This window comes from Amblyomma maculatum, chromosome 1 (assembly GCF_055883805.1).
Source record: "Amblyomma maculatum isolate TAMU_Amacu chromosome 1, ASM5588380v1, whole genome shotgun sequence".
In the NCBI taxonomy this organism is placed as follows: Eukaryota; Metazoa; Arthropoda; class Arachnida; order Ixodida; family Ixodidae; genus Amblyomma; species Amblyomma maculatum.
Genome location: NC_139344.1, coordinates 197,046,951 through 197,052,789, shown reverse-complemented (window position 1 = coordinate 197,052,789; position 5,839 = coordinate 197,046,951). Strand labels below are relative to the sequence as shown.

Genomic DNA, 5,839 nt, shown 5'->3' with positions numbered 1-5,839 from the left:
ACGCCGATGCAGCGGCGAATGCCGCTGCCGTCTACAGAGTGCGACAGTGAAAATTTTGACCAGTACGAAATTTCAGCCATCGCTCCTGACTTTTATGACGTTGAGGTGTTTAAAACTAAACAACGCTAAGATCCATTTCTACAGCCCCTGTTTGCTACCGCACGCAGCCAGGGAGTTAAAAGCCGTTTCTGTATCCGCCACGGCCTCCTGTGGAAAAAGAACTACTCTTCTGTGGGCCCACGATACCTGCTCGATATTTCAAAGGCTCTGTGCTCCCCTATTTTACGTGGGATGTATGACGACCGCGCATCCGGAAATGTGGGATAGGCTCGCACGCTCTGAAGTTCAAGAGCAGTTTTAACTGTCGGATAATGCATTCTGCCACAGAACAATATGTGGCCAGTTTCATGCAGGATCAGCGTCATAAACGCCCTACATTCGCTCCACCTGGCCTAATTCACCCTGTGGCACCTCCCAGCAATCCGTTCGAGCAGGTTGGAATTGACCTTCTTAGACCTTTTCCCAAATCTCCAAAAGGCAGTCAGTCGGGGGATCATGATATGTGCCGACTACCTTACTCGCTATTGTGAAACAGCTGCTCTACCATTGGCTACCGCGCATCAAGTGTCGTTGTTCCTGTTGAACTCGGTCTTTTGGCGGCATGGAGCTCCACGAAACGCAATCAGTGACCGAGGCTGCCAATTTACTGCCAATATTGTTTGCGGAGCTGCTACGTCTATGCACAGTCACCTACAGGCACTCAACACCATATCACCCACAGACAAACGGTTTGACGCAACACATCAAAAGGACACGGACCAACATGCTTGCCATGTACGGGGATTCAGAGCATAATAACTAGGACACCATACTGCGCTACATCACATAAGCTTTTAATACTGCAACCTATGAAACTACCGGCTATAGTCCATTCTACCTCTTGTACGCTCGCCCGCCACGTACACCCTCGATACAATCCTGCCGTTTTCTACCCATGAAAATCTGGATGCCGCCGAGGTCTTGTCCATGGCTGAATAAGCTTTTCGGTTTGCCCACTTCCGATCCATTGCATCTCAACAGCGTTTCAAGGACCACTACGATGGTCACCGCCGGCATGTTATCTACGCTCTGGGCGATATGGTGTGGCTCTGGCGTCCAGTCCGGAGACGCATTTTACATCAAAAGCTGTTGGCCCACTATGATGGCTCTTACATGGTCGTGACCAGAATAAGTGACATCACGTATGAAATTACACGTGTTACCTCAACTGGTCGCCGTTCGGCGGAAACTGAACTGTCGCACGGCGCTAGCCTGAAGCCGTGCCACTGTCGGGGGACAGCATAACTCGTCCGGCGGGCTTTGTCTTCGCAGGGGGTAAATGTGACGGAGGAACGAAGAAGAAGTAGAGGAAGGAAAAGGTGTGAGTGCAAACAGAAGTGGAAGTGGCTCTGCTGAACACGACTGGTATCCCACTTCGCTCGTCTGGGCAACTCCGTCCTGAGTGAAGGTTCAACGCCGTAACACTACACCTAGGCCACGCCGACGCTTTAGTACGTCTGGCCTAAAGCAGGTCTTTATAAGTATCTATGTAGGGGGGTCTTTCACATACCTGAGTAGCTTACGACTGCAAGCTCTGCATATGTGCAAATCTAAGGCAAAAAGTAAGGAGTTGTTAATTAAGAGAGTTGAGAAGTACATATGCGCGAACAAGGATCCACAACGGTAACCATTAATGCTCTTACATCATACCCTTAAAGCGGAGATAATGTCCCCCCCTCCCCCCTCCCTCGATTATTTACTTGAACCCACAAAAGTGTTATAAGGCGGTGCTTCTGCTTTAGTGCACTGAAAAACAAGTTCACTTCGCAGCTTTTTATTGCGATGCCTAAAGCATGCAGTTCTACCAATCTAAACGTAATGCTGCAATTTCCACACCAACGCCCGCCCCCTTATTCTCAATGAATATATATATATATATATATATATATATATATATATATATATATATATATATAAATGCCCAAGCAAGTAGCAGGGGGGACAGCGGCCGATGTAGCTCAGTTGGAAGAGCACCGGACGTGATATTCGGAGGTCGTGGGTTCGGTTCCCACCATCGGCACGTTGTATTTTCTGCTACTTTGTGTTTAATTATCTTCCCCTAAACAAGATTACATTACTAATTTCTTTGATTATCCAAGTAAACATTAAAAAAGAAAAAGAACATAAAGTAACATCCCCTACGCTTTCCTTGGCCTCGCCGACTGTTGGCTTCTTTCCTTCATGTATTATAACGAGCACCCTCATTTCCCCCTATATATATATATATGTCCAAGCTAACGACAGTGAATGGTTAACAAATAAAACATTTGATGTAGGCCACTAAAACCACTTCTATAAAGCTGCCAGCAATCTGGCATATCGCAGGCGATTTTTTATTTTGCAATTAACTTAGTAATTATTAGAATTTTTTTAATTTATTAAGTATTGCCTTTATAGAATAACTGTGATTTTTTTTTTTAATTTGGAGGGCACTTTTGAAACCCTCATTCCTATTCTTTCCGAAAGGAAAACCTCACTTGTATCGCTTTTCCAAGCTCTAAAGAAAGCCCGAGGAATACAAAAAATATCACAGGACTAACGCATTCGTACGCCGCGATTGTGGTGCTCTCAATCGCTGTTTGAGTGAACGAATTTAGCTGCGGCCTTGCCTCGATAGGCCAGTTCCAAAGGTACGCTGATATGTCGGCGATTGCTTCAGCCAGCGCGGCGAGTTTGCTGCAACCAGTCCAGTACCGTCACGTGCGCCGACTGCCTGGAGCGGACGAAGAAAACATCGCAGTCTTACCGGCCTGCCGCAAAAAACACACACACACACACACACACACACACACATATATATATATATATATATATATATATATATATATATATATATATATATATATATATATATATATATATATATATATATATATATATATATATATATATATATATATATATATATATATATATATATATATCATATATATATATATATATATATATATATATATCATATGGCCCAGTGGTTACGGCACTCTCGACTACTGTTGCCAAGGATGTGGGATCGCAGCATTGGCGGCCACTTTTCGCTGCTGGCGAAGAGCAAGGGCCCGTGTACTGTGCGATGTCAGTGCGGGTAAAAAACCCCAGGTGATCAAACTTTCTGGCGTCCTCCACTACGGCGTCTCTCATAGCCTAAGTCGCTTTAGGACGTTAAAACCCCACAACCCAAACCAAACGATTTTAATGGTGGCCTTGCAGTAGAGCATGTGCCTTGCATTCAGGAGGAGCTGACGTCACAAATTCCAGGTGACCACAGAAGACTAATCACAGACACCACCCAATGGGAGCCAGATTCAAAAATGGCCTCCAATTCCTTGATTAGTCGATGAAGTAGTAACGTGATAGATGTCCCCTGACCCCGAAGGACCAATCACAGATCATCATCCAATGAAGTAAGAATAAAAAATTACACCACGACCTGCCCAAAAGTTTTGAGGTTCAACCTCAACCTCCTGTGGGCGTCGGGTGATGCAGCGACGAATGAAGTTGAAGTTAAGAAAATGACACACACTAAGGAAATGCAGCTGTGAGCTCGAATATTATCTTATTCCCTGTTAAGGAGTCTTAAGTGTTTCCAAATGGGCCCTAAGCAGCCTCTAGCCAAGTGCTGGGCTGTCCTGGAATGAAATAATTGGCAAAAGGTTCTTAGAGCGAACAGCTGCCGGGTACCTACAGATTTCTTCAAATAGGCACACGCCAAAGCCTGGCCTTGTTCACGGTAACGTGGGCGTTTGTGACTTTGGAAAAAGAGCTAGCCTTCAAATCCCATATAGTGAGCTTTAAAACGACCACAAGGCCTCTTGGTAGGTCATCTGCATCGCATTCGAGAGATTCTGTGTTCGATACCCAGTGCAGCTGGAACTTACCGATTTTCACAATGGGTTTCACCGTCACTGACGTGGTGTTCAGCACTCAAGGTGGATAGTCGCCATGATCTCGGCTGCCAAATAGGACAATTGGTAGTCTTATTTGACCATGAATGGCATCATTCAGGAGCATCCGTCGAGGCCATGGGAGGGAGTTGTGATGGATGCTGCCGGGTATCAACCCCTCAGTGGGTGGGTAGGTAGTGGTTGGGGGAGATGCGGCAGGCACGATTGGAAGCATAGTAGAGAAAGGTAGTCTGGGTTAAGGAGGTAGCGTAGCAAAAAATGGGCTAAAAAGTCAGCTCGGCGACAAAGTGCTTCGATCCGGCAATTTTTTTTTTATGAGGCAAGAGCTCATGTAAAGCAGCTGGGAGTGACGCTGCAGCCGATAGTGATCGTTCTGTCGAATAGAGGGATGGAAGGCTTGAGCCAATAGAGGGCAGGGTACAGAATACGACCGACGCCGTTTTCCAGTCCGGGCTGGAAACAGCAGTGACAACAGCGGTCTGTAAGGGCGTGGTGGCAGAGACAGCAAATGTGACAATTACCTCACATTTTCAGCGCAGCCAGAAGAATTAGTTATTGAAGGAAGTGAGCAGACAATGCCAGCGCACTTGAAAGCTACACAGAGGCCAGTTGCAAATTAGGCTGAACCGTGTGGAAAGCCTCACTTGCCGGTGAGGCTGTAGAGTGTGAGTGCTTCATCGTGGAAGGACGGAGAAGCAGCAGTCAGTACATGTTCTGCCTCAACAGAGGAAGCGCCGGCAAAAGAATGCTGCTATATGGGAAGCACGGCTTTGGTTGGCGAGAGATTGACAGGCAGGACGGTTTGAATGGGCGTCGGAAGTGTGAGGATGGATGAAGTTGGCACCTGTGGTTTACGGCGGAGTCAGAAGCAGAGCGAATTCGGAGAAGGGAAAGACTGGTGCTATGTGAACTTGCTACTTGAAGAAATCGGTCAGGGAAACGGACAGCGACGCATTCCACAAGCGGTGAGTGCTCGAAAAATCATGCGATACGTGAGCACTGCCGAGCTTTGGGATCGTATTCCTCCTGTGGCTAGCAGCCAGGACGACCCCATGGTAACGATGTTGTCTGCGGCATCGCTCACAGTACCATGACTGGGATGAGAATGTTTCGCGATGTGCTCACAGGAATACATTGTTGGGAGGAAGCTTGTCAATCCCATGACTGACCGCGGTGATGAAGGCGAGTAGCCGGTCTGAATGGTCTCCTGGCCCAGGGAGCTGGTGGGATTGATGATGCGGAGCCAGAGGAGCCGTAAACTGGATGAGAATGGCGTTTACCCGCTGGGAAAGGCGTTGTAGGAACAGTTTCTGACGCAGCGATTCGTCGAAAGACGGACTATGGTGCGCAGTCAGGTGTATCTTGCGGCGCAGCATTTTCATGAGCCTGCGATCTGCGAGTTCTAACTAAAGAAGCTGTTGCAGGCAACGCTGGCTCGACTGAGATGTGCGTTGCGTGAGAGCCGTCATAAACACGGCATGTAGATGGGAAGCGTAGACTGTTACGGACGACCGAAGCAACAACAGGAGTGAGCGCAGCGACGGCATGGTCTTCCTTGGCTACCTGGGAAGTGATGCGGGATGTTGTACAGCCAGCCGCCGCAGCTCTGTAGTCACGCGCCTCCGCCGATTGCAGCCGCTTTGTTTATGCTGCTGCATCTAGTTGCCAACGAAGTCTCAGTTTCATTAAATATGTTCGCCATAGCTCAATGCGTTCGTCCATTTTACTCTGCGTACAACAGCCAAAGTGTAAAATACGGTGTCAGAAGTTGTGTGACAAAACCCCTAAACAAAATTGCTTGGAATAAGCCAACGGGAATGACAGCCAGCCTTGACAAC

At 47.4% G+C, this 5,839-nt stretch overlaps 1 non-coding gene across 1 annotated transcript; it reads left to right on the top strand.

Annotated features, from left to right (window-relative positions):
• The first annotated feature begins 2,046 nt into the window (after positions 1-2,046).
• On the top strand, positions 2,047-2,119 carry TRNAS-UGA (transfer RNA serine (anticodon UGA)). Its single transcript has one exon. It is a non-coding gene; the product is annotated as a tRNA-Ser (tRNA).
• The last annotated feature ends 3,720 nt before the right edge of the window (positions 2,120-5,839 follow it).